The following is an 8,975-nucleotide window of genomic DNA, read 5'->3' as shown; positions in this document are numbered from 1 at the left end:
TGATGACCAGTAGGCATCTTACAGTGGGTCTGAATTCCTCTGGAAAACTGCCCCACCCTGAACCTAGGAAGGCAGTGGGAAATCCAATGACATACTCAAACTAAATTTTGTCTAGGTGTAACTACCATGCATTTAACTCTAGTTTGGGGGACTCAACATTTTCGGATACAAAACATGTATCACCCTCACATACATATACATATGTTGGTGAGCCTTTTTTAGTATTGCATTGCATTTGCAGATTATTAGCATTAAGAATTGATATATTCATGCTGTGAATGAAGATGCTCCCACTGACGAAGATGCTCTTTATTCAAGTCTTTCTCATATCCCAGCACTCTGAGGCTAACTCTCCTTGAGATTTGTCCCATGCAGATAATCCAAGATATTCTCTGCATCTCAAGATCCTTAATTTAATCGCATCTGCAAAGTCTCATTTGCTTTGTAAGGGAACATAGTCAAAGGTTCCAGGAATTAGAATGCAGAGATCTTTTGGGGGGGGGCATTATTCTTTATACTATAGGTTCTAAGCTTCTCTATTACATTAATTAATAACGTGGAAAAATATATTTTATATATATATATATATATATACATATATATATATATATATATATGGTTCTTTAAAGAATTGAGCACAGTATTTCTTTCAATGCCTGCTGCTCCTACTAAATTATAGCTCTTATATGGGCAGAGACTCTCACTGTTCACATTCTCACAGTTATGTGATAGCTTATTGGAACTTAAAACTCTGAGATGGATGACTGAATGAGTGACTATAATTGTGAGGAGAAAACATAAAATTGTATCTGTCAAACAAGATTGAGGGATTTTATTCTTTTTATTTTTTAAGGTACACTTCACATCTTCATAGCATGGAGCTCAATGTGGAGGGCCTGAACTCATGACCCTGAGATCAAGACCTGAGCTGAGATCAGGAGTCGGATGCTTAACCCGCTGAGCCACTCAGATACTCCAAGATTGAGAGATCTTATATAACTTCTAGAGGTAAAGGAGACACAACAGAACCAGGATAAATGGGTGTGCCAACTATTGAAGGGGCTAACAGTTGCAAAACATGAAGGCATTAGAGCAGAGGTGTTCAGGAACCAGCAACTGGAATTCTCCAAAACCACCATATAAATTGAGTAGAGGAAAGAGATGATGTAATAGGATACTAAGGTGCTCACTAAGACAAGGACATATCAGGTGGCCCTGGTCTCAGGGGAGGACCTGGCAGAGAAGTTGGTCCTGTGAATATGCGTCTGTATAGGTTGAACATCATGGAGCTTCTGGAGAAGTTTGTAAAGTCACAAATGTGCAACATCCAGAGAGATAACAATTCTGCATGGAATAACTGTGATTTTCTTACCAACCATTCCAGAACAATATGCCAGATCCTTTTGCTTTGGGGATATTTTTTGCTGCCCCATTTGCCAGAAACATACATAGGAATTATGATACTTACAAGCATTTGTATAGTCCAGAATAGGGTAACCAAAGAGCCAACGCACTTGGGACCTTACACTTTAAGCTCTGTTTGCTCTGAGTTCCTGGGGCTGATTGTGATGGCCTGGAAGACACTCAATAGGCCAATGGTGCCAATGGACACACCTCTGGCAACCCTGAATACTGAGAGAGTTTACATTCAAAATTACTAAAAAAAAAAAGAAAAAAAAAAAAAAAGCTTTAATCCAAAAGCTTCCAGTGTATGAAGGACTCATTTAGAGACAATAAACAAGGAGTTGGCTAAAATCAGGTGCTTGAGAATCAGATCTCTAGACCTTAACATACATCCAAGGAAGCAAAGGTAGTGGTAAATAAGAAAGAAATTCTCCAGGGTTCCAACTAAAGTCTGTGATAAGAAGATCATCTCTATTGCCAAATTCCTGGTGGCCATTCTATCATTTCCCACTAAATAATATTCATATTCAGAGTCCTTCATGGAACCAAGAGGTTATTTGGGTTATTATTATCATGGCAACTGAAATCCTATGTTCTCCACCTACAATTTTTTTCCAAGATATATCTCCTGTTCTTGTAAGATTGTCTAGGTTTGTACATCTTACTCAAGGAGAACCCCTTTTCCACATGTGAACACTTAATTACCTGGATTCTTGATAAGCCTCCTTCCCATACAGAACATCACTCAGACTGAAATAGAAAGTACAGTAAAACCTTGGATTGCATGTAACTTGGCTTCGAGTGTTCTACAAGACAAGCAAACATTTCTAACAAATTTTAACTTGATAAATGCGTGATTCTTGCAATACAAGTAGTACGTGATGCCAAATGTGACATGATCACAACTGAGCCAATGTTACCTAAATTTGTTTTCATATACAAGTGCTTTGGATTACAAGCCTATTTCTAGAGCGAATTATGCTCGAAAACCAAGGTTTTACTGTACTCACCTGATTCTTTCCTGATGATATGGACACCTCTGCCAGGATTACTCACAGGAGATATTCAGTTTAAGTGTGATGGCAGAACCAGCTATAAATTAAATTTAAGACACTTGCAATGGTTTAGAGTGCTGTACCAGGATGGAGGTTATTTGCTTCTGGAGGGAAGCCCTAGGGGCAGAGATTCAGAAAGACAAAATATCATCAACCCCCTCCCTCCTTGTATCTCCTGGGGCTAAGATGTTCCTTAAAACACAAACCAAGAAAAAAGTAAAAACAGGTGCCAGTTTTTTGCTTTTCCTTTTCCTACAGAAATCAATGTATCCCATTTCAAGATCTACAGTTTTATTCTTCACAATCATCCCTTATTTCTACCCAGACATTTCATCCCAAAGAGCCAGGTTATAAGAGGGACACATTCTTCTGTATAAAATGTAACCCGACTTACATTTGGGTCCCATAACTCCCTTCGGGCTGGGTTACCACTTTGAGGTATACAAACCCATCTGGCCTGGGGTGGCCACTGAAGGAAGGAAAGCCACATTATGCCCAGGAATGGTCAGTGTGGAATTTAAATTTGGAAAACAGATCCATATAATCCCCACTGCTCCTTCCCTCCTTTTCCTGGAAGCAGCTGAGAGAAACTGATAATCCCTTTTTGATTATCCCTTTTTGACACTAACATCTAATCACCAAATTACCTTGTAACCAAGACATTGGACCAGCTGGAAGAAAGGAAGTAAAATGGGTCAGCCCATTTTTTAGTGGTTTTTGTGATAAAAAGCATAACATGGTCAAGGGTGCAAACGGACAGGAAAGTCTAAAAGGCGACACAGATTAGTTTCAAGGGGCACAGTGGTGTGGCTGGAGTCAATCTATAGGAATGTGTGAGCAGTAGTGAGGCATGACCAATAAACTGGACAGGCGGGTCAAAGGTCCAGTGAAGTCATTCCACCAGGAGTGCCTGGGAGCCTTCCAAACCACGAAACAAACGGGTCAACTTTTTCCTGCAGCCACAACTCTGGCATGCAATGGTAGCCAATGCATCAACAGAGAGCTGGGTTTGATCAGCGTCTTGACAGTGGTCAGTCTCCTCAGACGATAGGTCCTTACCATGGGCTTCCAATGAGTGGCTCAGACAACAGGGCAACAGCTGAGATTTATTTCTGATTCACAGCCCCGAAGAAGGTGTCATTAATCAGACAGTCTATAGTTTCCAACACGGAAGACCAAATCACTAAAACACAGGCAACAACCCAAACCCCTGAGTTCTGACCCCTGAGTGGAGTGATTGCACTGCTTTCAGTTCTGCATGGCTGGCTCTGAAGCTAAACAGCCGCAGAGCCCAGAGGACATCAGCTCCTGTGACCCATCAGTGAACAAGGGACAGATATTTAGAAGACCCTTGGTGAACCAGGCACCCTATACAGCCAGCAAGCTTTGCTTCAGGCACTGGAGGGGGACATAAAATGTCCATCGAACACAGCTCCAAAATTTTCCTGGATAGCCGAGAACTTGCTTGGACAAGTCAGGTTTCCTTTTAAATATACCATATCCAAATAAACCAATACATGTAAGTAAACTTCTGAGTTCTGTGAGCCGCTCTAGCAAATTAACTGAACCCAAGGAGGTGGGGGTCATTGGAACCTCCGGTCTATAGCTGGTCAGTCAGAAGCACAGGTTGACAACCTGTACTTGCAAGTGGCATCTGAAGGGTGAGGGAGGAGGGTGGTCTTGTGGGACTGAGCCCTTAACCTGTGGAATCTGATGCCAGCTTGGGTGTCAGAATTAAGCTGAGTTGTAGGACACCCTGCTGGTGTCTCAGAGAAGTACTTGTTGGTGTTGGGAACACCCTCCCCCCCCACACACACAAACACACCCCCACCACTGCCATACCCCATGGTGGAATTTGGTGCTCAGACCCCTTCTTAAGGATCCATACCTAAATAGTATGTATTTCCATGTGTCTGGCTTCTTTCACTCAATGTTAAGTTTATGGGATTCATCCATGTTGTTGAGTACAAATGAATTTTATTCATTTTTATTACTAGAGAATTATCCCATTGTGTGAGTAAATTATAATTGTAAACCACACCAAAAATACACACACACACACACACACACACACACACACACACACCCTATATCTATTTGGCAAGCAAAGTCTTGGGTATTCTCTACCTACTAAGTTCATCAACCCCAAAATGAAAATATTGGGCTAGGAAGGTCCATTCTCTACGGGTCAGGCTTCAGTTTTAATCAGAGCTCTGTAGCAACCAAATAGCCTCTTTTGGAATCCACATCCACTATTAGTTGTGACAGGACAGCTCTGAGTCCAAGACCCCAAGGGGTGCCCTCAGATGGAGGCTGTCTCCCTTTGCCAGAGGCTTCAAATGATGAAATTACCAAGTTTTCTTTGGTCACTGGAAGAATCGAGTGTCATAAGTCTACCCATATAGTTCCAACAAACTTTAACTGGATGACAGGACTCTGATTATTTTTAGGTTTTATCAGCCTTCCCTAGTGTCAGAGATGTAATACAGACAACTAAGTGCTATTGATACTGAGACTTATTACTTTCCAACAAAAAGACCATCTATAGGGTGAGCATTTGGATACCAGATGATAGAGACATCATGCTAGATTCTGACCTACCCACAGGGGGCAAATGACAGTGTAGTGTGTCTCTTGAACACTTTGTTTTTGTTTACTTTTAAAAATTATTTTATTTTTTGGGGCGCCTGGGTGGCGCAGTCGGTTAAGCGCCGACTTCAGCCAGGTCACGATCTCGCGGTCCGTGAGTTCGAGCCCCGCGTCAGGCTCTGGGCTGATGGCTCAGAGCCTGGAGCCTGTTTCCGATTCTGTGTCTCCCTCTCTCTCTGCCCCTCCCCGTTCATGCTCTGTGTCTCTCTGTCCCAAAAAAAAAATAAATAAACGTTGAAAAAAAAATTAAAAAAAAATTATTTTATTTTTTGTTATTTTTAAATATTTTTTAATGTTTATTTGTTTTTGAGAGAAAAAGAGAGAGAGAGCGTGAGCAGGGAAGGGGCAGAGAAAGAGGGAGACACAGAATCCAAAGCAGGCTCCAGGCTCTGAGCTGTCAGCACAGAGTCCCATATGGGGCTCGAACTCACAAACTGTGAGATCATGACCTGAACCGAAGTCGGACACTTAACCGACTGAGCCACCAAGGCGTCCCTAAAAATTATTTGAGAGAGAGACAATGTGAACAGGGGAGAGAGGCAGAGGGAGGGGGGAGATTATTTATTTATTTATTTATTTATTTATTTATTTATTTAGTAGGGGGGTGGAGGAGCCCAGAGACAGGGAATCCCAAGCAGGCTCCACACAGGGCTCGAACTCATGACCTGTGAGATCATGACCTGAGCCAAAACCAAGAGTTGGACGCTTAACTAGGCACCAAGCTAGAGAGAGAGAGAGAGAGAGAGAGAGAGAGAATGAAAATCTTCAGCAGGCTCCATGCTTAGCTCCTGAATACTTTGAGACCAAACCCAAGTCCATCTGCCCAATGCACAGCAAAGCCAATCACTGAGACATCAGGCTTTCAGCAAGGAAAGGGTTTGAGAGGCAGCCAGACAAGGAGACAGGAGGGCAAGGCTCAAATACCCTTCCTCCAAGGTGGAAAAAATGAGGTGTTTTTTTTTAATATATATATAATCATAGGGGTTGAAATTACATACATATTGATGAGAAGGGCCAGAAAAGGTATGACTATTCATGAGGAAAGATGGAGCGTGCACACTGAACAAATATATGTAACATATGCATTCTGTGTTCACTTTGGGGTGGAGACTTAACATCAGAATAGGGCAAAATTCAGTCCCTGACATCAGGAGCTTATCTTAGGACAAGGAGAAGGGCTATGGGTATGCTCTGAGAGCTGGTACAAACTGAATGGGGTCTTGGGCTCATTATCTCAGGTAAGCAATGCAGGACCTTGCTTGTTCATGGGCTGGAACCATATCAGTTGACCTTGAGCCCAGGCTTCTGTAAAGACAGCTAGTGGGTTTGTTAGTTGGGTCTGAAAAGGCACAATCTTGTTTCCTGAAAAACAAGATTTAAAATTTTTTGCCAGTTTCAACCTCATTAACCCTATGGGGCACGGTTTCAACTTCTCAGCAGATGGCAATAATCGCCTCTCACACTACGGGACCAGAAAGTACAAGGACATACTGCCTCAATCCCTACTATAGATTCTGATGTAGACACAGCAAGAGGATATGGAATTAGTACCTGCATCATCATTGTAGCTTTATTCTGTCACCGTGGACCTTGCCCACACCTTATCAGTTGAGTTTGGGTCCTTTTTTTCCCTGTGTGAACACGGATGAGGACATTTAACACCTGTGTGAGTCAGAGGCTGCAATAAGATTATGTTATTCCCTGAACAGGAGCTTGGAAATGCAAGGGGCAAGAAAAAGCTAACATGGAGGGTGGGGATGGCCAGGGCAGTGGGGAGGGTACCCCTACTTTTCATTCTTTAATGCTTTTCACCTTAAGGTCTGATCTGGCTTCCTCCTTGCACATCCCAGAAACTGAAGGGTGGCCTGGTTTAGAGGTTTCTTTATTCCTGCCTATTTGCAACTATAGTTGACCCTATAGTCTTTGTCACTTAACCTTCCCTCCCATCTAGTAAGATGAGGCGTGGCACCTGATCTAACACAGCTATACAAGTTTGAGTTCCTTCCCTCCCTCAAGCACATTCAGCTTGCTGCTCAAGCTGTTGAAGTCTGAGAGAGACTGAGGTGATAGGCTGAGAGACACATCAGGAGGTCCAGAGGGAGAGAGTGACCCAGTGCTGAAAGCAAGGCGCTAGCAAGGCACATTGCCTTTTGGTTTCTAGTGGGCTACAGGCTGCGTGCAGCTCAATCACATTAACTTATAATGTTGATTCGCCCGAACCTCTTTATTAGTTCTGGGGACTCCTTGTTCCTCCCTCCCCTGCATCAGAAGAAGAACGAGCAGTACTTCTAGACCCTTCCTCCTTCCTCCAGGGAGTGACTGAACAACAAACAAAGCACATTCAGGTTGCTTGCTTCAATCCTACCTCTCACACAGCAGCCTCCTCAACAAGTAAGACAGTGGAAGGCCCTACTCACACCTTGTGCAACACCTGGGTGAGAGAATTTGCTATTGGTCCCAGAGAACCTTCTCTTATTCCCTAACCAGACCCACAAAGGGACCTTGTCCTTTTCTTTACAAAGAGTCATGCCTCTCTCACCACCCCATCCTTGTCACCAAGACTGCCAAGACTGCTGGCAAGACTGTTAGATTTTATAAATTATTTGCAAACCAAAACAATTAGCTTTCCAGTTTCATAGCTGCCAGCAGAAGGCATGAGACTCCTGGATTGGCCACAAAGGGGCTTATTATTCCCTGTACAATTGGAAGCACAAACTTCAGTTCACGTGCCCCTTCCTCACCCCACATCCCACAAGGTGAGGCAAAGAGGCTCAGGTAGATGCTACACAAACAATAGATCTTTGTCACAGATGATGAAATTCAGTCCAGATCTTTTGCCACTTATCACACACAGCCATTCAACTTTTGTCTCAGAAGGAGGCATAATTGTTGTTGTACTGGTCAGGAAATCCATCCATCCCTTGGTCTAGAGAAAGACACTATCACCATCTTACAACCATCTGTGGCAAGAGAACCTGGAACAGAGCTGACACAAGACATGAAAAAAAAAACCCACCCAAAACTGAGATGCCCACAGAGAGGGAGAGAGAAAAAATGAGTGGGGGAGGGCAGAGAGAGAGAGGGAGACACAGTATCAGGAGTAGGTTCCAGGAGCGCCTGGGTGGCTTGGTTGGTTAAGCGTCCGACTTCAGCTCAGGTCATGATCTCACGGTCCGTGAGTTCAAGCCCCACGTCAGGCTCTGTGCTGACAGCTCAGAGCCTGGAGCCTGTTTCAGATTCTGTGTCTCCCTCTCTCTCTGCCCCTCCCCTGTTCATGCTCTGTCTCTCTCTGTCTCAAAAATAAATAAAACGTTAAAAAAAAAAAAGAGAAGTAGGTTCCAGGCTCTGAGCTGTCAGCACAGAGACCGATGCGGGGCTTGAACCCATGATCTGCGAGATCATGATCTGAGCCAGAGTCAGATGCTTAACCTACTGAACCACCCAGGCACCCCCTTTTTGTGAAAGATTTTTAAATATAAGGCATATATAAAAAATAGAATATATCGGTGAGAGATCTTGTGCATTATATACCTATAATTAACAGAGTTTGGAATTGACATAAGAATACTTTTTAGTCAGAGAGTGTGTCACAAGATACATTTGATCCTAACAGAGGTTCCTGGAAACCAATCATTATGAAGTTATCATTTCATGAAATGCTGCTTCCCTAACTACAAGAGGGAAACAGTCTCACCATAATCAACAGACACAGGTGTTTTCAGTAGAGAACCATTCACTGTCTCCACTAAACCCTTCATACACCCAGAGTTAGAGAAACATTTTCTAGTTTAGCAATTTCCTTCAGACTTATTGTTTCTGCACAGAATTAGATGATGTCTATAGATTCGTCCCACTATTTATAACAAG

At 43.0% G+C, this 8,975-nt stretch overlaps 1 protein-coding gene across 4 annotated transcripts in view; it reads left to right on the top strand.

The window, feature by feature from the left end:
• The first annotated feature begins 940 nt into the window (after positions 1 to 940).
• LOC125153780 (endogenous retrovirus group K member 8 Env polyprotein-like) overlaps positions 941 to 8,975 on the top strand; it is a 34,385-nt gene continuing 26,350 nt past the window's right edge. For all 4 annotated transcript variants that reach the window (XM_047837300.1, XM_047837302.1, XM_047837299.1 and 1 more), the window contains exon 1: positions 941 to 1,008. The gene's annotated coding sequence lies outside the window, so the exon portion shown is untranslated. The remainder of the gene's footprint in view (positions 1,009 to 8,975) is intronic.

The sequence above is a fragment of the Prionailurus viverrinus genome, chromosome E2 (genome assembly GCF_022837055.1).
Source record: "Prionailurus viverrinus isolate Anna chromosome E2, UM_Priviv_1.0, whole genome shotgun sequence".
NCBI lineage: Eukaryota > Metazoa > Chordata > Mammalia > Carnivora > Felidae > Prionailurus > Prionailurus viverrinus.
This window is presented reverse-complemented; position numbering and strand designations above follow the sequence as displayed.